The following is a 23143-nucleotide window of genomic DNA, read 5'->3' as shown; positions in this document are numbered from 1 at the left end:
GTTTGAAGGACCAGCTAAACACAAGCACTCGTCCACCAATCTGAAATAGGTAACGTATAAAGTGCACTTATAGGTATACTGGTTTGACTCGTCTTTCTGGTGTTTCGCGCCCCATAGCACAACAAAAATGATGATGTCTGACCTGATGATGATGATGGATCAAATAATCATCGTCACCATTTCAGTATCTTATTACACGCTGGTCCTGAGCTTTACTAGCTCAGAGTAAGAAGGTAAAGCATCTAACTAATTACTTACGTACTAATTATAATAAGTTATGACGACCAAAATTTACGGAGTGGGCGATTATCACACTGGATGCGATTCGCATGTCGCTCCGATGTGCGAGCGGGTTGACGCTATAATACACGCATAGCGTTGTCTCGCTCAAACATCGGAGCGACGTGCGAATCGCACCCAGAGTGATGGCCGCTGTAGTCTGAATCAGCTCATACGAAAAACACCTAAAATTGCTCCATCAATCCCCTACAGCACTCAAGAGTGACATCGATATGTCGTGTCGCATTTTAACCGTCGCCAACTAATGGAGGTGTCATGTTACAGCGCATAATGACCTTCTGGAGACGAATATCAAACTCGATTGAGGCTATTTTTATGAGACGACACTTTCGCTTTTGCAGGGAGCTCTTTAAGAGCCCGTACTGCTCCTTTATTACTTACTTTTCATACTCAGCCGTAATCGAACAATGAAATACGTCAAATACTAGATATTGAAACGATATGGATTAGATATGTCAGTGTCAAACAAGTGTCAAAAGTGACGTTTTTGTTTGAAGATATGTCAATTTTGACACTTGTTTGACACTGACATATCTAATCCATATCGTTTCAATATCTAGTATTTGACGTATCTCATTGTTCGAATACGGCTGACTGATACTTCTAGATATGAAATAGTAAAGACTCACTAGATATGAAATAGTAAAGATATGTGACGTTCCACTGCAAATGGTACCTTATGGCGGCTGGCGCCGCGATTCGGGAAATGAATAAGAGATTCACTAGATATGAAATAGTGAAGATATGTGACGTTCCATGGAAAAAGGTACCTTATGGCGGCCGGCGCTTACGTTACATAGCGCCGCAATAATATTGGAGCGGCGTTATTAATAGAGTAAGCGCCAACCACCATAAGCTACCTTTTTCTGTGGGACGTCACATATCGTATCTAGTTAATCTCTAATTCATTTCCCGAATCGCGCCGCATGTTTAGCATGGACTTAGCTAAGTTGCAGTCAAGCTACTCCGGTAATAGCAAGGAACACGTGCCGCCGAAGACAAACTAGGTAACCCCTTCAGCGCGCTAAGCCTACTCCAGGGGCGCTAACAGCATTAACATATCGATTGTTTGTCGACGTGTCCAAGCGACATGTGTCGAGGGACTTACAGACAAACTGTGGTACAGCGGATCAGACTCAGCGACGTAAATATCATTCTCCAATAGATAAACAAACAGAGGTATGTATGGATCAGTGGCGGCGCCTCCATAAAACTCGACTCCCACAGGCTTGCCTGTTTTTGGACGTTTGAGCAGAGTTGTAAAGAAAGTATGTAAGCCAATGTAGCCCGGCTTACGTATGGATATGTTTGACGTGCCGCCACTGGTATCTATCTAGGTATATGTTGAGCAATTCGATGTTGACAGATACTTTTGAACGCTAACTGTAAAGATACATAATTATCTCCTGTACTATATGGTTTATGTGCATCCGGTTTGGGAAAAAAATGGTAACAATTTGTTTTTATATCAGTAGGGCGTGAACGGGCTCACACGAGACGACGCCCAGGATCACGCAAAGTGGAGGAAAGCAAGTAGGAAAGCGGACCCTGGCAAAGGCCGAGATAACGCTAGGTAGAAGAAGAAGATCAGTAGGGCTTAGGTGGTCGGGTTTTTTATCAGTAAAGGCTTTATACGAAAATTTTCAGCAACAGTACAGACAATTGTAAGTTTGTACTCAATTTTATGTGAAAGTTATAGAACAGATGACATTTAATTTTTTTGGTATTAAATTGCCTTTTCTTGAATCTAAGATACGAGTAATTAAAATAAATTTTAGATTTAAAATCGCATGTTGATTGTTCCGAGACATCGGCATTATATTAACATTCAAACTGTTCCGAGGAAGAGCATTGTATACCTCATTGAGTCAATAAGAGCATGGCACCAGCGGGCTGATTTGTATAAGACCGCACTTTGACTAAGTTAGGCTTGAAACTTGCATCGATAGATTCAGCGTACTTACATGATAGCTTTGGGATAAATACATCGTGCAATCTCCTTCACTGATAAACTAGATATGGAACAATGTGGGTAAGTGCATACTTATCTTTATGTAAACTTAAAGGTGATGGCATTATCGGCCTTGTATTGAGTTTAGGGCTGAAACTTATGGTATTTGATATTGACTTTCACAGCGACTTTTCTGTAACGATCACTAACCGGTCGTCAAGGGTACCTTCTACCTACTTTAAAATTAAATGAAAATTTCCTGCAATTCCTTTTTGCATTTTACTGAGCTTGTTTACTACAAAGTATACAGTGCATCATGCTGCAAGCGCTGTAGGTAAGTTTTGTTTCGAATATTGGAAGTTTCTGCTTCGACGGAATCTTGAATGGTAAACAAAGAAATAACCAACCAAGTTTCTATTTAAAAAAAAAACAACAAATTGTAGTCCATAATTAACCCTACTTCGAAAGTTTTCATTTCGACATTGCGATATTGTGCAAAAGCCCCATTTAGCGACGAATAACGATGATGAAATCTACCCAGTTTTTCCATAACTACCCATAAATAACTAGAAATCCATAAAAACCGTTATGACTCGTCTGCAGGCCGCACATGTGCATTCGGTTTTTATTCTTTTTTCAATACGCACATGGCGGCCATTTTAAATCCAAATGTAATTGAGAGTTATGGAAATTCCGACCGATTAATCTCGCGTTTTTGGATGGTGTTTTTACAAAATCACATATTATTTGACTTGTTTCAATTATACCTTGTGACATAGATGATCATCCGGTATATGGGTAAATATTAGAGATGCAACGGATAGTTGTTTAGCCGGATAGTTGTTTGAATATTCGGCCACCGGAACTAACCTACATTTCGGTTTTTCAGGTGCGCATTCTGCAGGTTTGACCTGTTTCCTAGTAAACGTTCGCGCGGACTCATTTCTAGGTTCGAAATGAGTGCGCGTGCAAGTCAGTGGAATTATTAAATTGTTCTAAAATAATAAACAAGTACGATTATGACCGTGTCTGTTTCTTAAATCCAATTTTGTTTACTCCGAAATCAAGCAATGTTACTATCCGGTATCCGGCCGGATAGTAGGTCACTATCCAGAATCCGGCAGAACGTAAAAAAATGGCCGGATATGCCGGATACCGGGTAGTAACCGGATATCTGGTGCATCTTTAATAAATATGATGGAACACGCTCTACAGTAGTCGCCAACCAGCCCTTTTGAAGACTTGGCCTTGCTCCAAGCTCAGTACAACAATAGGTACGTGTGCATATTATGGCTGCTCTACACGATGGGCCAACGCCACTCCAAGGGACGCATTTATGCGTTAGAGGGAGCACGTGATATTACTATCTCATTCTACCGGATGGCTGCGTCGCTTGGAGTGGGAGTGGAGTGGTGGTTCAACTACTGCAGTAGCAGTAAAAAATCAGCAAATAAAAAAAGCAATATATAAGCAATAAAAAAAACAACAAAGGGGCTCCCCCTTTGTTGTTTTTTTTATTGCTATAGGGTTTAACTTATGTAAAAATGGTAATCCATCCACGGAGGTAGACCTAATTGTCCAGTTAGAAACCTAAGGAATTAAAAGTAAAGATAAGATAAAGAGATAATGACAGTTTATTATTCAAGTAGGCATATTAAAATACGCTTATGAACGTGAAATAAAGCTACACCGGACCTCCAACCCTATAGTTAGTTTTTTTAGCATTAGAAAGAACTCCGCAGAAGTAAGCTTGTGGTTCCGAATCCGGCACTTTTAGCGGTAATAATTTGAAGTAAATTATATGTATTGACCATGCTACATTAGATAATTTAATAATTATTAACAATTAAAGGACCTGATAAAAACTGCACGCTTGCTTCTGTGGAGTTCTTTCTAATGCTATAAAAAACGCACTATACAGCTACACCTCTGCCTCGAGAAGATTTAAATCCCCCCTCAATTGGAGTAGAAGTGGAAATATGACCAATTTTACAATACGGCGGCCATGTAACAAGCTTTGACATAACATTGTAGATTTCCGCGCCAGGTTTTCATGCACAATGGATTAGGCGTGACATTCGATTTTAATCTATAGATTGGATGGCATTTTGTTATAATCCAGAGCTATAAATTCTAATTGATTTATTTCGGTTGGCATGTTTTGATTTGCGCTTAATTTATTGCGTTTGTTTTCATACAGGTATATTTATTTGTTTTGAATTTTATAAAATTCACCGTTATTAAAAGCGTTACAGGCAAGGTGAAAGTAGATAAGTAAGTAATATTGGAAATTGTACTATTTCGTAAAATATCGGTCACATAGAGAACCTTGTTCAGTATCAAGACACTTAAAAAACTTGCAGCTGTATTCGAACAATGAGATACGTCAAATACTAGACATTGAAACGATATGGATTAGATATGTCAGTGTCAAACAAGTGTCAAAATTGACATTTCTTCAAACAAAAACGTCACTTTTGACACTTTTTTGACACTGACATATCTATTCCATATCGTTTCAATATCTAGTATTTGACGTATCTCATTGTTCGAATACGGCTGTTGTATTTAAAGCCCTGTTCCTTTACACCCTGTAGATAGTTGTAAACACGTTATTACATTTCGGCGACAATGTCCAGACGCAGTTAACCCCCCGGATGCCATAACTCACCTTTGCAAATGCAATTAACCCGTTAGGTGATAACACTGTTTTCGCTGCACAATGCTCTTTGTGGTGTAATTTTGAATACTATAGTGGGATCACAGGAGATGGGTCGTAAATATTCTTACTCCCTTATTCGTTAAACTTTGCAACCTCTTACAAACCTCTTGTTAATTTTTGTTTCTTTTCAACAAACAGGAATGTTAAAATGACGGATAAGGATAAACGGTTTGCTAGATTTGACAGGTGTTGATGAATAATGCCATAATATGTGCCCTATTCTGGGTCGTAAAAACGTATGATATTCATATGGAAAACGAATTGGTTGCTTGCGCTCCATCGCTCCAAAACTACGCAATACATCTCATTTATAATATAGGTATTAAAGAAGTTGCTTTACAGACAGGCAAATATCTATTAGAGTATTTTATATCTTTATCTTTACACGCTTTTTGATTTCAAGGCAACTGACCAAGGCAAAATAAATCCCGCATAATCCTCAATCTCAACATAGCTGTACTCATCCTTACCCATATTACCGTGAATTGCTACTGATAGACCCTGTCCAATAACCCATTCCTTCCACTCCGTGTCACTCAAACCATGTAACTTACTATAGGAAAACGAAACCAACGTAACCTGACCCATAATATTACCCCTAGTGGCAAACAAAAGAAGGCGAGACAGTGGTACGCGGTAGTTCATCTTATACCGGTGGTTATATCACAAGTCCAGTACTGCCAGAGCTCTATTTACCGTAGTATGAGTATGCTTGGGAGTAGTTTGTAGAGCAGTGATTTGTGTACAAGGTCAGGTTAAACTGGTCGTCGGTGGTCACTGGCTGGAAAAGTCGTGATAATGCGCTTGAATTATGGAGCTTTCGGACGCGCATGCTGTGTTAATTTTGGAGTGATATTCCTCACCAGTGCAAGATTGAGCTCGATTTATATACCAAGTGTATGTAATTGGGGGTACGCTTATACTGGTTAGCATATAGCGTGAGGAATACAGAGCAAGGCGGGATATCTTATCCGTCGTATAATAATGAACGGTCATTAGGGGATGGTAATGAAGCGAAATTCACATTTGCTTGTGTTTGAAGTTTGGGGATTATCTAAAACCTACGGAACATGATATATTTAGGGAGTGAAAGACGAGAGCGAAATATTCCTATTAGTATTTGGATGTTAACGATTTTAGCTATTGCTAATTTAAATTCATTGACGCCTATTTACGAGTATACAGATACAAACAGTTCATGAATGCTGAAAAGTGTTAACTTTTTGCTAAGCCAATTTCGTTACGAAATCAAATACTTGTTTTCTGTTTACTTCCAAGCTATATAATCAAATGAGCAATGAAGTAACTAAAATCACTACCATTTGCAAACCCTAAAAAAACAATTTTAAAAACATTATAAATAGATTTGCCACTATACAGGGCGAAATCGGGGTCGTGATCCAAACCTATTGTACTTAACTCTGTAAATTAACGCGATGTTAGGTATAAAGTTAATTTTTAAATAATTGCAGCTATTCATTAATTAATCAACAATTTAAGTATCCCAGTTAAAAACTCAAATTATGGTTACCTTACAATTAATGTTAAAACCTATTTAATAAAGAACTGATTAGATGAGGAAGAAATGTCAACCGTCACTGTTATGACAAAGTCAAAACTTCAAAATAAATAAATTCATTTCAAAGATTGTACATTGAGTTCATTAATTCTAGCAATTCTGAAGATAATTAAGCAGAAAAATGCCCGCGGCATATCCGTTTTCAAATGTTGAGCGGTCTGACATGGTAATGTTTTATTACGAAGCACGTCGTGCTACCACTGCTCGGGATTTAGTTCACCAACGTTATCCATTGATATGTTGAGACAAGTGGTGCCTGAATTACTGCTAGAAGTGCCGGAACATTACTTGCATAACTTACACTATCAACACGATGGTGCTCCGGCTCATTTTAAAAACTGAGTACGAAATTATATCGATGAACAGTTACCGAGACGTTGGATTGGCCGCGGCGGACCCGTGGCATGTACTCCTCGTAGTCCCGACCTGACGCTCAATTGTTTTTACACTGAATGTTAAATCGAAGATAAGTGTTATCAGTTACTTAACGTAAGTTACTACTACTTTCTTTACTAGATGTTTGTCTTGTCAAGTCTGTAGGGTGACCATGACTCTAAATAAGAAATTATTTTGTATTTTATTTTTGTATGTGCGAAAAAGATACAAATTAATGCACTCTAATCTACAGTGTTGTGTTCCTAATTAAGTGGCAAGTCTTATTTTTCTTTCTTGCTACACGACCCCGATTTCACCCTGTATATGTAGAATATTACTGGCATTCATTCGGGTCAAAAGCACGCACATTATTTTCTGATGTTTCAAAAATAAACTAAAATTCATATTATATCTTTTCAGCCAGAAATTCTGCGCTGCTGCTATTGTACTGTACTGCTGGTGCTGTAGGTATTTAAAAAAAACAAATTAAAATCTTTTCTATAGGCTGGTGCATAAAACAGAGCACACATTTCCCAAATAAAAGCCTGATGTAAGTAAATACACGTATGTCGGTCTAACAACGCCTCTAATGATATATCCCGCAAAGCCGAGATAAATCTCCCCACCATTAGCCCACGCCTGGGCGTGGGCACGGCGGGACAGGTGTTATTTTTGCCTGAAATTGGGGCCACTTTCATTCTGCATTACTTTGATACATGCAGCGAGGTTAGGATGATGTTATGCCAGAAATAGTATATTGTTAGCTTTTGTATAGGTCACAATTGTAACGTTTGGAAATACTTATTGGTCAATAACGTTTTTTTATTAAAGTAGGATAAGACAAGTAGGTAGTTGAAATGTATATAATTTACAAAAAAGCTTTTGTAACATCTCACTTACTTAAAACCTAGATGCAAAATACTCAAAAATACCAGACATAATGAGACTTAACTAATTCGGCTGTTACCTAGTTGTTATTATAAGGGCCTGCGCTTGTGTAAGTTGTGCAACATATTGGTATGTTATAAATTATCTGATCAAACTAGTAGATTATTAAAGCATATAATTTATATTCAATTTTTTGATTTACATTTTATAGAAATCTTAAAGTATCTAGTGCCTAAACTTTTATGTTTAGCTTTTCATTACTTAGAGAATATAACCAAACGGAGTGGTCATTAACAGGCGTTCCCCTCTGTCGAAAAAACGCGGCCAATGGTCAACCACATGTCAAACACATGTATGGACTGACGTTTATCTGACATGGCTATGTTGACGTTACGTATACATTTGATGTGCCCCTCCCCCGCAAAAAACGGCAGACTATTTTGTACCGAAAATTATAGACATGGCGTCTCCGTTGGTTATATCCTCTAAGTTTCATTACTTTTAAATATATTTCCTTATTGCTGACACATAATATGTACCAATTTTAATTTCTTGGCTCTTCATGACATAAACCAGTTCGTGTTAAAATGACGTATCCGGGCAGAAACCCTTACATTGTGTAGTTGGTCATTAGAGAAAAGGGTCTCACCGACTAGCTGTCATAAAAATGAGGATCCCACCTCATATAGTGACTGATAACATTTTATACTACTTTGTATACTGACTGAATATTTTGCTACCTTTATAGTACATGCATATCTGAATTTATTGTCATTTGATAGTCAAACGTAGTACTTTTCACATAACCTATTATGATAGTTTGTGAACACCTGACCAGCGGTGTAACATGCGTGTTGCCGCTTTAAATGCAGGATCTCATGGAAAATAACAAATGATATAACAAAAGACGTTGTTAAAAATACGAACAAACACGCTAATTTCTCGACAATAAAATCGAATATCAAATATCAAATATCAACATTTATTCAGCAAATAGGCCACAAGGGCACTTTTACACGTCAACATTGAATTTACATAAAAGCAAAAATAATAACATCAACAATTTTATAAATTAAAACTAACAATTCAATCTAACATATTACAATTACTAAGAGATGTATATGGTCTCTTAATGTCGAATTACATACAAAATACAGATAAAAAAACACACACAAAAAAAAATCTATAATATTTAGAGGTGTAAATGTCTCTAGGTGTCAGAACTATAAGATTATATAGTTTATCAAGTTATCCTTAGAGATGTATAGGGTCTCCAAGAGTCAATATCCTGTATAATTAATACATTCATTCAAAGAAAAGAAACATACGAGAACAGAATGAGGCGTTTCACTGTAATTAATTAATAAAAGTTACTAAGTATAATAGCTCGTGTTAGCTTAACAGACCAGTCTCCACAAACAGCACCCGTTCACGAGTATGACGCGTATCTCAGCCATCGCCTCCCTCAACCTTCATTCGGGAAAGTGGCGACCCGATCAACAACGCCACCGTAAGCAAAGACTTTTAAGCGAGCATGACATGTTCAAGCTACCGGCCTATATTAATATTAAAATAGTAATAACATGTAGCTGTAAGACACGGCATTTTGTGCTCATATGTTACATAAAAAGACAGTAATATAGCTTCACATAATTACTAGCCTAAGTTGACTTAGAGATGTAAAGGTCTCTAAGTGTCAGAAACATTAAAAATATAGGTAAGCATGTACAATCAAAAATAAAAATCAAATAAATAAATATGTACTTAGAGATGTATAAGGTCTCCAAGTGTCCAAAACTAAAATTAAATTAAACAATATAATCAAGCGAGAACATCATTGTCTCATGTGTCAATTCTACTGGACACTAGCATATTTAATTCAGTGTAAAAAAAAACAATATTTATTTAATTCTTATTATACTAATGAAACCAATCAAGCTACCGGCTTAAAAGCATCTCTATCGTTTATAAAATCATTTACAGTGTAGTACGCCTTACGTAACAAGGAGTGCTTAATGTGCGACTTAAATTTGTGAAGTGGTAAATTCACTACATCAGTGGGGACTTTGTTATAAAAACGTGTACAGTTCCCGACGAAAGACGTACTAACCTTACGGAGGCGGTGGGCGGGCACAGCAAGTTTATGTTTGTTTCTAGTGTTATAGTTATGGATATCACTGTTAACCTTGAATTCGTGGATGTTTTTCCGAACATACATAATATTCTCTAGTATGTATTGAGATGCAACGGTAAGAATGTTAACTTCTTTGAATTTCTCTCTTAGGGATACTCGAGCGCCCAGTCCATAGATGGAACGTACAGCTCGTTTTTGCAGCACAAATATTGTCTGAATATCTGCCGCTTTTCCCCACAACAGAATTCCATAAGACATAACACTATGGAAGTAACTATAGTATACCAGCCTGGCCGTCTCTACGTTTGTCAGCTGTTTGATTCTCCTCACTGCATAGGCTGCTGAACTAAGTTTTCCGGCTAGAGTGCCTATATGTGCATGCCATTGCAGTTTGGAGTCTAAAGTGACTCCCAGGAAAACAGTTCGGTCCTCAAATTCCAGCGTATCACCTTTTATTTTAATCTTGCTGTTATTTACCTGCTTGACGTTAGGTAGCGTAAACTTGATGCATTTGGTTTTCTTGGCGTTCAAAAGCAAATTGTTTGCCGTAAACCAGTTTACAATGGTAGATAGCGCGTCATTAATGCTCTCGAAGCTATTTTCCTTTCTGTCCACTTTAAATATAAGGGAAGTGTCATCTGCAAATAACACTATATCATGTCTATCTTGCACAACTTTTGGTAAGTCATTAATGTATACCAAAAACAGGAAGGGACCAAGAATTGAACCTTGAGGCACTCCGAGGGCTACCGGGGACCCCGCCGATTGAGTTCCATTAACCCTTATCTTGGCAAGGCTCAAAATATCTTAAATATAAACATTTTTTTAGTTTTTTGTCACCTATTGAGCATACTAGACTATTAAAAAATAAGAAAAAAAATCCAGGATTTTCCAGTTTCGGAAAATCATATGTATCATATTTGATACAATGCCAATAACTCGACAAAATAGTTACCTACTTTTTAGAAGAAAAATGAAGATTTTAATAAAAATAAAACATGTAATGCAACAGAAATTAGCATTTACGGCTAATTAAACGCAATCTAAAGCATCAGATGACTATTAAACCTGTAAAAATAAATTATATCTACGAATACCTGATCACATGGGCGGAAAATTAGATCCCGTAAAGTTTCAAAAAAGTCGTCAGCAAAAAGTTGAGTAAAATATGAAAAGTAAACAAATAATTAAAAGTTAAAAAAAATATTTTTTTTTTTACTTTGGGGCCATTTTTTGCCTTACACATATTTTTCCGTGCTACGGGCTACGGCGTAGCAATAATGCTACAGCCTACGAATATATAGTTAAATAACATCTAGTACTTAAAAAAATCAAAGTATAATAACTAAATAATACGACAACTAATATTAAATAATTGAAGCATGTTTTGTAACCCCACAAAAATAAAAAAAATTAAAAAATCATGTAAAAATATTTTGACGATGACTTGGCAATGTATTAAATGTAATACAATCCTTTCGATATGTACATTTCTGAGTTCTTGGCAGTGTATCAAATATAATACATAACAGTTTCATGTAAAGTTCTGTGTATTAAATGTTTTTAAATTCGAAGGCATTGTAAATATGTATGCACTAAGAGACAGTAAAGATATCAATATGTAGATTATGGAAAAATATATACTAACATAAGAAATAATTGCAAAACCGCCAGTACGAACCGAAATCTATTGTTTCCGTGGCGCCATGTTGATTATTACTAATTAATTTACAATGACACTCGTGTCAATTATTTTTTTCTATAAGTAAGGAGGGTAGCTCGACATATTGATGGCAGAATTATTGTGTTAGGTACTAAAGTGAACCTGCTAGATTTTTTTAAGTTCCATGTATCACGGGTGTTACGATGCCAAGATAAGGGTTAATAACTACTCGCTGAGTTCTATCCGAAAGGTACGATGAGACCAGGTCAAGGGCACTAGCTTTTATCCCATAGCGGCTTAATTTTCTCTTTAAATTTTCGTGATCAACGCAATCAAATGCCTTTGACAGATCACAGAAAATTCCAACAGCATCTTGAGCTTTTTCCCAAGCATCAAAGATGTGTTTTAGAAGTACCGCACCGGCGTCAGTAGTTGATCGACCTTTGGTGAAACCAAATTGATTGCTATCAAGCAGTTTGTTTCTGTTGAAATGTGACAATAGTTGATTCAGAATAAGTTTCTCGAACACTTTGCTTAATGCCGGTAGTATTGAAATCGGTCTAAAGTTCGTGGGATCTGTTCTCGTTCCTGATTTAAACAGAGGGATAATTTTGCTATGTTTCATAATATCTGGAAAAATTCCAGCATCAATGCATCTGTTGAAAATCTCAGCTAAGTATGGTGTAATTGACTCAATGATGGAATCTAATACTTTGACAGACAGGTATCGACAGACAGGTATCGACAGACAGACAATCGAGTTTAGATATTTATGAACACCTCGGTCGCTCCGATGTATATGATGATGGTCAACACTATGTAAGTATCAATTCGTATAAGCAAAATATAGTCTGCATAAAAAATGCGTTATCAGCTAAACGAAATAACACGCGTTAGATGATGTAATACATCGCAATAGTATAACAACACCTCATGACGTCATACCAAGCGCGCCTTGTCATCGTTCACAGTAAGCGGACGGTAATTTCGCCCGCTCGGATATAGAGCAGAGTGGCGCAGTGGAAGCGTGCTGGGCCCATAACCCAGAGGTCCGTGGATCGAAACCACGCTCTGCTATAAATCTTTTTGTTTTTTTTCTTTTAATTTTTATTTTTTTATGGGTACATAATATGGGTATATAATGTTATTTGTAGAATGTAAATTATTTAATATTTCTTTGAAAATGAAATGTTCCTTTTATTTTGAAATTGTGAGTTTATGGTTTAAGCATAGTCGTATTGATAATATTGTTTTATTTATGTGTTATACATATGCATTATAATTATCATGAAATTAAATTGGGACTTCTTTTATAAAATTAGTGTATACCTACCTACCTACCCACCTACCTACCTACCTACCTATGTAATTACAAGGATCATCGATACAAGATTAAAAAGCTCTCATTTCATCTCAAATTAATTATTTGTACTGAATTCAATATAACTTTGATGATATTTATGACAAATTTGTATTTCGAGAATTTTAAGAATTAAGAATTTTACTTACAAAATTGTTAAAGATTCATTTTAGTTTCTGATTGCGATGGACACATTAATGTAGGTATTTAAATACCATTTATTTCAGACTTTAACATTTTAATACCTATTAGAAGCGTTATACTTTTTCCGATATATTTTTTACAAGGCAAATACTAAAAGGATCAAATTCTTTATCATCATCTTCTAACATGTTAGAAGACAAATAATCTTTATGACAGTTTTGATCTAAATTAAAAGGGGTCGTAGTTTGGGCTTGTGCACAAATCACGCGAGGTCAAAATGTAGCCGAAAACACCTCGCGTGATTTGTGCACAACCCCTTTACAATCTCACCTGTCAATTTTCCTTGCATTGTCATACACATTTACTACCCCTTTTCTCTTCATACAAATCTCAGCTGTTCACCACAGCTTCAATTATAATACCATAACAATACATTAAGCTGTCCAGCCTAGCTGGCTTAGCTAACTAAGCTATGTTTAGCTAAGTGAGCTAATTGTGTTTCTAGCGGCAGTTAGTGTTACGTTACCAGCTCTGAATCTCTGTTAAGATGTTAGAATTGCTAGATATATTAAATATCAAACGTATAGACTAGTAAATAATTTAGGTCTTGATGATAATTATTGTAACTTTCTACAAAATTACGTATACATTTTTTTAATTGTACCTATTTTTGTTTTTAAATACATAGTTTAGTATCGCAGATTAGTTTAATATTTTAACTAATACGTACGGTAAGAATTATTTAACGGAAAATGAAGGAAATTACAAGTAATTATTATTTTTATTTAGTATATTGAGGATTGAGGAAAAGTTTATTATAATGAGGATTTATGAATCTATTATAAAATATCGTATTGATAACCTTGACGACCGGTCTGGCCTAGTGGGTAGTGAGTGACCCTGCCTGCGAAGCCGATGGTCCTGGGTTCGAATCCCAGTAAGGGTATTTATTTGTATGATGATACAGATATTTGTTCCTGAGTCATGGGTGTCTTCTATGTATTTAAGTATTTGTATATTATATATATCGTTGTCTGAGTACCCACAACACAAGCCTTCTTGAGCTTACTGTGGGACTTAGTCAATCTGTGTAAGAATGTCCAATAAAAAAATAAATAAAAAAAAACCTAATATGAAAGTGTAATTTTCGGCATAGGCATTCGCAGGTAAATAGTTAACACAAAATCACAAAATACCTAGCCGTAAATTTCTCACTTTTTTGCGCCAAAAAAACCATTCTAAATCCATATTTGTTACATTTCCATACCTACACCTACAGCATAACATCACACAAACATACATATTTCAGTGCCGCAGATGCGCCTTTGCCGGCGACATTTTTTTGCGCTAATTGCCAACAACTGCAAAAACCATACTCTGGTTTGGTGAGCCGCCAACCACTCTTCGTTAAAACGCAAGCTTATATCTACACAGCATAACAGCCGTATTACCGTAGTATTAGGACTACATTTGTGATACATGCCTGCATGGGATAATTTGCAAATCTACGCAAAACACCAACTTATTTTGTACTTATTACACTAACTGTATTACGGTTACGTAAGAGCCGTTTTCGTGTGAATTGGTTGTTTAAGTAAGTTTGTGAATTCGGTAATGTTCACTATGTGAAGTAATGATATTAATAAAATGAATTAATCGCATGGTTATTGTTATTGGGTACTGATATACATAGTTTGTGTTTGTAATTAGCTTTTGTTTTGTTAACAACCGCGTATTTAATTTAATTATTGTTTATTTTGGATTTTGAATTCGGTCATTGGTCAACAATTCGACAATTTATGCAACAATATTATTGTTGATTGAATAAACGATTGAGTTCATTATCATGTGAAATTATTGTAACTATTCTGTTTTATCTACTTTTACTGTATTATGTTATATCAGCAGTTTTTAAGATAAGCTAAGATAAAAGATAATTATTCTAAATTAATCTTTTGACAATAAAACAAGTAGCACTGGTGTTTTTTGGAGATTAGGTACCTGTCAAAAAAAAATTAATCTCAGAAAGCCAGAAGTGGGTTAATATATATTACATGTTGGCAGCAAAAGTAGATATTACCTACCTTTTTTAATTTACGCTAAAAATACGAGCGGTTTCTGATAATTTTGAACACCTGGCCCGCTTAGCTTCTTCTGCTACTGACTGTACCTACCTACTTAATTCAAATGGTAGTGACAAATACCAATTGAGTAATACTAAGCTATCAAGCTAGTAAATTAGATTTATCTATATTTACGTCACTAAAAACGCGTATTGCAACGAAACATCTGATTTTCTCAAGGCTTGCGCGTGGGCGCACAAGTCCATTCATTCATAGAAATTTCAAACGTAAAACATATAAAATTCAACTCTAACGCCTTAACTTTACGGTTAAAAATTAGTTTTATTCCTTCATACTTGGCTTAAACTAATCTGTAAGGAATATTAGACTTAATCGCCTCGTGTTACGGTCACAATCGGCATTGAGGTTAGCTTTTAAAATATCTGCAAGGTGAATGAGACTTTGATGCATTGTTATTAAGGTTGCTATTAGTGTGGGTTAAGATCACGCATTGTATTTGTATTGGATAATAGTGCAGTGGGCGATAGATTGCGCATGAGTCAGATGCCTGTCCAGTTTGAGACTTACTAGAGACTGGCGTGATATATTTTTGTTTTACACATACCGTTTGGGTCAATATACAATACAATAGAGTCAATCAACTAACTAACCGAATTTAAAAAGTGTAGGCTCACTATACGGTTTATAATATTAATATTTGTATTATTATTCAAATACACATTATGAAATTATGATTATACAATGCACTAGTGTTTGCAATATTAGAAAACTATTTTGTGTAGTTTTTTTATTTGGAAGATGAGTTCTTGTCCAATCTTAAAAAGTGGGTCATGAATCTTACGAGTATGTGACCATTTAATCGATTATTATATTTAGTTACTTATGGGAGCATAATGTTACTAGAAACATATGTTTGAAACAACAAATTATTGTACAGAATAATAACAAACGACTGGATTGATCGTTAACGTCCGTATTATTAGTAGGAGAAAAAAATTAAAGTAATTTACTAATTAACGTACTTACCTAGGTACTTACTTATCTTAAATTTTTAAGGTGAATAATTTACATGTTTTTTTTATTGTTACAGGTATTGTCTGACGCTGACTTTTGCAGTTTTTCCAAGTTTGTAAGGAAACGAAATTTGCTATGTTTTAAATAGTAATTTGTTACGAAATAAATGTATGAAAGCAGCAAAATAACATAGACACATTATGAATAAATTAATTTATAAAGTGGTAATTTTGCGGCAGGGCATACATACAAATATTTCCATAACATAATATACCTATTATACCTGCTACTAAACTTGCGATACATGGCCAAAGATCACAGGTTTATTACCGAGTATGATTTATGCAGTAGCAATTTGTCTACGGCGCACTGGGCCGAGTGATTGCTCTACTGATATGTGTGTTAACTGTGACACGTTATAGTCAATATGGGTAGATAAAGTAGAAGCGACATGTGAATTTTACGTAATTTCAACTAATCGAAATATCTTCCATGTTTTACATTAGTAACTATATCACACAACACATCTTTTTCTCTATATGGGCATATATGTCACGCTAGGTTATAATGGAAAACATGGAAATTATCCTGCAGTCGAAATGGTCCCGCTGAACCTTATAAAATTTTGCGTTAGCCCTTTAAAATTTTTGCGTTAGTTCTTAGGCATTTGTGCGAGCAAGCACATGCATTTTGAATCCAATACTATTGGTACCACAATTTCCTATTCCTATTTAAAAAAAGAATTCGTTCGTAGCGGCGTGGCGTCAACAGTGTTACGTTAACCCTTTACTGAGTAAACATAGAGATGGCAGTGATTTCGTGCCGCGGGTACAGTCAGCAGCAGAAGGTGCTAAGCGGGCGAGGTGTTCAAAATTAGCTTGAAACGCTCTTATTCTCTTAATAATCATGTCAAGATAATTTAGAACACCTGGCCCGCTTAGAAATTTTTGCTGCTGACTGTATCGTCTGGGTTATCGTGCCGCTAGATTTAGGGACGTAAGTAGGACGCTAGTCTTAAACTGCTAGATTCAGTTGTATGAATGTTTGTTCACTTCATAAATTGTTGCAAAAATATTGCTCAAGAAGCCCACTGATTAACAGTTCGCCGGACGGTATCTGCCTGTCAGCTCTTGGGAACTGTCAAAATTTTGTTCTAACTGACAGGCCGATACCGTCCGGCGGACTGTTAATTAGTGGGCCACTTTAGACTGGTAGCCGCCTGCTGACCATACAATTTATTTACGGTTCAACGTTATATTTTATACATTTTCATGTTATCGTATGTTATACAATACATATAACAATGAAAATATTCAATTAGAAATCGAAATTATTGACAGCCGGCATTGCGGTACCTGTCTTCTGAAACCTTCTAGTAATTAATATATAGTAATGAATAAAGATATTTTAAAGTAAGGCGGTGATTATATTCTGTATGTTACCAATACAGGGTGTAATTTTAGTCAGCGGTTTTGGGGTTGGAGCGGTTAAAAGTTGCAAAGTATGACCTATATATATTCACCCCGTAAATTATTGCAGGTGACTAAATTTACGTTCTGTATACTAAAGTCTAATACTAAAGTATTGTTTTTTTTTCTTGAGTGCACAATTTTTGATGATCGCCGAGAAAAAGTAAAAATGCCAATTTTTTCTAATATTTTTGTCGTTAAGTAAATTAATTTGAAAACCAAATGTGAAGTTCAGCATGGCTCAAGCGTAACGAAATCTGTAATACCCAGGTAAATACTATTTTGGTATGTCGTATTTTATTGCTACTTTAAAATAGAACATGTCCATCGCGACATGTTTAACTACACTTTAAATCAAATCCCTCGTAATATTTGCACAGCGTCCAGCGGCGCGGAATCATCCATTTCGAACGTACTTCACACGTCCGGCTACGAGCGTAGCTACGGCGTAGCCCGTAGGCGGGCGCTATAGCAACCAGTCTGTACCGCGGCCTCAACCCGCGTAGACGTGCGCTACACGTTCCGGACGTGCGCTACGAAAAATTCGACTTTTCCTTTCCCCCTTTGGAAAATATCAAAAGCCTATTTTAATTAATGTGCGGATTCTAGTGCGTGCGAGTGTGTTTTGTTTGTGATTTTTGAGTGTTTTTTTTTCTGTGGGAATGTGCGCACTGTGTTATGTATGTTCGCCTGGTATGTAGAGGCTTTTAATTTGGCAGCGCTTAGTCCCCGTAGGCTTTGAAATTTTCGCGCGAATTAAAATGAAATTTTGACGTGAGATATTTTACTCCCGGAATTTACCGTATTTTATTTAAGCTCTCCTCAAGATTTTATGTTATTACTGTGCCGACTGTAAGTCCTTGGAGACCTGTTGTTTACGAACAAGTGGTCTATGATAAGATATAATATTATTCTCAGCATATGTGCGAGACTGTTTACATATACAGTCTAACGTTCCAGCACATTTAACCTATTTCTGGATGAATGTAAAAATAGTAACTGCTCTCTTATCATGATAAGCAGACATCATAAATTTTGGCGTGTTTTTTTGCAACGTTTGGGATAAGGGATAGGCGGAAACTGTCCTTTCGTCGGCAACTGACCAATCGCGGGACTTTCGACCTTGTTTTAAAGCAACATTTTGCAATAAGCAACAATAACTACCTTAATTGTTCATAGCCCCTAAAAAGTTTGGAAATGAAAAAATAAAAGAATATAATAGTAAGTTTAACTGCTAAAGTACTTTTAAATCGTGCTATTTGTATATGACAGAGAGAGAGAGGAGATACTTTTTCTATTTTTACTTGTCACAATTTTTTAACTTATGTCTATTAAATAAAAATACACGTAATTTTGCAAGATTTCTTTATTAGCGAGTCAGCTCGCAACATGTTTATTGGTCCTTCGAACCGGATAACGTGTACGAAGGATTGAACGTCCATCTTCATCAAAGTGCACGATAATTCTCCAATAATATCTCAACTGGTAAATATTCTTCAAGGCATATTCGTAAGGTATTCACGGTGGCTTGCCAGGGAGTTTTGGGACTATACTGAGCAACTTTACTATGGGATCAACCCCGAAAACGCAAAAAAAAATATTCACCGTCCCATAGAAAATGGACCAGCCAAAATGTATGCAACAGCCAAATTCTTTTTCGCGTTTTCGGGGTTGGTCCCATAGTAAAAGTTGCTCAGTATAATCCCAAAACCTCCCTGGCAACGGGAATGCAGTTATTTTTTGTCAGCATGTAAATGATTTGCTCACCATGTCCTTTTTGAAAAACGTTGTTTAAAGGAGTGTATTAAGTAAAGTAAGTTTTATTAAAGCCAACAAATTAGACTACACGTCTAGCAATAAATTGGCTCTGTCTGTCAGCCCGAACCTAACAAGATGCACCTGCAATTCTTCTCACAACTAAAAGACATTAAGGACCTAAACATGGCATATAAAGTTAAAACCTTCTTTTAGACGACTATGCAGTTCTCAGAGATGTTGTTCTGATCACTTATATAGCGATAGCCTCAAGGAATACAGTATAAATGTTTTCCTATAAAGCTTGCATTTAAACAAAGCATTTTTGCATTGTTTATTTGCTGCCTGTCAAGCCGTCGGTCCTGGGTTCGAACCCCGGTAAGGGCATTTATTTGTGTGATGAACACGAATATTTGTTATTGAGTCATGGGTGTTTTCTATGTATAATAAGTATGTATTTATCTATATAAGTATGTATATCGTCGCCTAGCAGCCATAGTATAAGCTTTGCTTAGTTTGGGGTTAGGTTGATCTGTGTTAGATGTCCCCAGATATTTATTTATTATATTTTATTTATTTGTTCGGTAGTATTACTGTTTATTATAATAATGATACCAGAGTTTCTTACGCCGGATCTTCTCGGGACTTTCCTATTAGTAATATTAATAAAATTAATTATTAAGTACTGGTTATCGTAATTGTTATTTCCTGGCTACCTAAGAAATAACCATTGTCATAACTATCATATAAACATCCCACTGTTGGACCCAAGCACAGACCTTTAATCCATTTTACAAGGGAGTTAAGCTATGAAATGTAAATAATTAAGCATACCCTGGAGTTTTGGGTGCGGGTATTTTAAAACTTTGTATATTGTGAAATAGTTATGAAAGAATTATAAATAGTTAGTAACGTAGTTTCTGTGCTTACAGTTTTTAGGGTTCCATACACAAAGGGTAAAAACAGGAGCCTATTACTAAGACTCTACTACTGTCCATCTGTCTGTCTGTCTGTCACCATGAACCGTGATAGTTAGACTATCACATCTAGATAGTTGAAATGATACAGTTGAAATTTGCACTGATCATTTTCTGTTGCCGCTATAATAATAAATACTTAAAACAGAATAAAATTAATATTTAAGTGGGGCTATACCTACAACAAAGGTTTTTTTGCCGTTTCTTGCGTAATGGTATGGAACCCTTCGTGCGCGATTCCAACTCGCACGTGGCCGGTTTTTTAGTTTTTACCCATTTTTTGGATAGTGGCAAACATTGCCGCAGCCAAAATCCCCGGATATAGTATTAAAAAAGCGGACAAGTGCGAGTCGGACTCGCCCACCGAGGGTTCCGTACTTTTTAATATTTGTTGTTATAGCGGCAACAGATACATCATCTGTGAAAATTTCAACTGTCTAGCTATCACGGTTCGTGAGATACAGCCTGGTAACAGACGGACGGACGGACGGACATCGGAGTCTTAGTAATAGGGTCCCGTTTCACCCTTTGGGTACGGAACCCAAAAAATAGTGAATTGGCTGCAACAGTACCCTCTTGGTAAACAAGCCCTACACTGGTATACCGAAGACGATCCAGGCAAGCGGTAGGAACGAGCCAAGGAACGTTACTTTGTTATTTCAAAGAGGAAACGCGACTTCTATAAAGGCTTTGTTTTGATTTCGAGCCAGCATTCTGGGAATTGAATTTTCCTACTTTATGTCCTGTGTTTAGAATTGAAATGTAGGAAATATCTCGACATGTACTAGGAATTTAAATGCGATTGTTGGGTCTTCGATAGCGAAGAGGTTATTGTCTTGTATTGTAATGCTGCTATTTCTCATGCTGACATGTTTTCATTGTGTTTCGGTATTCTATTTCAATGTGTATAATGAAATTGTTTTATAGTTAGTAGAGCGCTGGTGGCCTATAGCGGTAGATCAATCCGGAGGTCGCGGGTTCAAAGTGTTAAAACCCCGGCTCGTACCAATGAGTTTTTCGGTGAAGGAAAACCTCGTGAGGAAACCGGACAAATCCCAATAAGGCCTAGTTTACCCTCTGGGTTGGAAGGTCAGATGGTAGACCCAGGGGGTAAACTAGATCCTATTGGGATTAGTCCAGTTTCCTCACGATGTTTTCCTTCACCGAAAAGCGACTGGTAAATATCTATTGATATTTCTTACACAAGTTCCGAAAAACTCATTGGTGCGAGCCGGGGTTTGAACCCGCGACCTCCGGATTGTAAGTCGCACGCTCTTACCGCTAGGCCACCAGTGCTTTTTTTAAATATAAGATAATAATGTGAGTACGGCAGATGTATTTGAACGCAAAAACAGTAACTTTTCCTTTGTCGCCAATATTAGGGCCAACTGTCCCGTGAAACTCGGTCCTCTTTGGTGTATTCCAGCACATACCCTGTTTATGCATGAGTGCGTGGTTGCCCTTTGGTTGGCCAGCCAGAAACGTCCAAACTCAACCCGAGTCGCTCGCAGGCTTTCCAAGAATAATTTGTTTTGAGTGTTAAGGGCACCAACTAAATAATTATAAATTATTTTTTGTGGACAATCTTACAAAGACAGACCTAGCCCAAACCAAGCGAAGCTTGTACCTATGGGGACTAGGCGATGATATACATACTAAAATAGATAAATACATACCTATGTACGTAGATTCTTAGATTAATATACATAACTCACGAACAAATATTTGTGATAAACACAAAAATAAATACCCTAACTGGGATTCGAATCCTGGACATCCTTAGGTTGGAGTCACTACCTACTAGGCTACGATGCCGTCATACTACATTATCCCACCTCAGTCATTAAAAGCGCGGGGTCACATAGCAACCGATTATAATAATAATAAATAATCAGGTAAAGGACAACTAGCATCGTGGGAGTCTAGGTCGTCGCCCCCAGATCTCCCACCTAACACGGATCTAAGCTGTTATGCAATGTCAATTAGTTGACTTTGTGTCATTGACACACCTGCATTATATGCACATCAATACGAATATCATTATAGTCTTTTGATTTCTTGTTTTTTGTTCGGATGAAAAAAAGTCATCACAGAATGTAGAGTACTTAAATGTAAAGTATGAAAAACTTATTCTTCATGATTCTTTCCGTACATTTTGGGACAGCCGTGCACTCTGTGGGCCTGATTCGGATTTTGAAATAGATATCTATTAGATATCTTTTAGACATCACCAAGATACGATAACGACATGTTTAAGATCTAACCTGTCAAATTTGACATTTGCGCGATTCTGGAGATACTCTTGAACGATTTCCACAGGATATGACTTAGAGATCCAATTCACATCCAATTCATCGACGGGAGCGTCGAGACTGCCCACGGTTCTTAAGACGGTCGAGTGTAAAGTATTCGAAGGTGACCTCACAGGGGCAGTGCGGGTGCTTATGTCAGACGATGGGGTGGCGCCGTCGAGCGCCGAGACTCTTTCCATCTTGCAGTCGAAGCATCCGGCCCCGTCTCGGTCTTTGGTCTTCCCTCAGGAGCCAGACAGGTCGTTCACTGCCTTGACAGTCAGCCCAGAGGACGTGGCGCAGGCACTTGCGTCGTTTAACAACAGTTCGGCTGCCGGCGTGGACGGAATCCGTCCGGTACATTTGAAGGAGCTTGTGTCTGCCTCTGCGGGTGATAGCGGTTGTCGGTTACTGGAAGGGCTGGCAAAGTTATGTAA

General features: G+C 36.7%; 1 protein-coding gene and 1 non-coding gene across 2 annotated transcripts in view; both read left to right on the top strand.

The window, feature by feature from the left end:
• The window catches only part of LOC134671340 (uncharacterized protein CG43867), a 448491-nt gene that overhangs the window by 262060 nt on the left and 163288 nt on the right, over positions 1-23143 (top strand). The gene's annotated exons all lie outside the window — the stretch shown is intronic.
• Trnam-cau (transfer RNA methionine (anticodon CAU)) lies at positions 12618-12689 on the top strand. The gene has a single exon. It is a non-coding gene; the product is annotated as a tRNA-Met (tRNA).

This window comes from Cydia fagiglandana, chromosome 15, assembly GCF_963556715.1.
Source record: "Cydia fagiglandana chromosome 15, ilCydFagi1.1, whole genome shotgun sequence".
NCBI classification, from domain to species: domain Eukaryota; kingdom Metazoa; phylum Arthropoda; class Insecta; order Lepidoptera; family Tortricidae; genus Cydia; species Cydia fagiglandana.
This window is presented reverse-complemented; position numbering and strand designations above follow the sequence as displayed.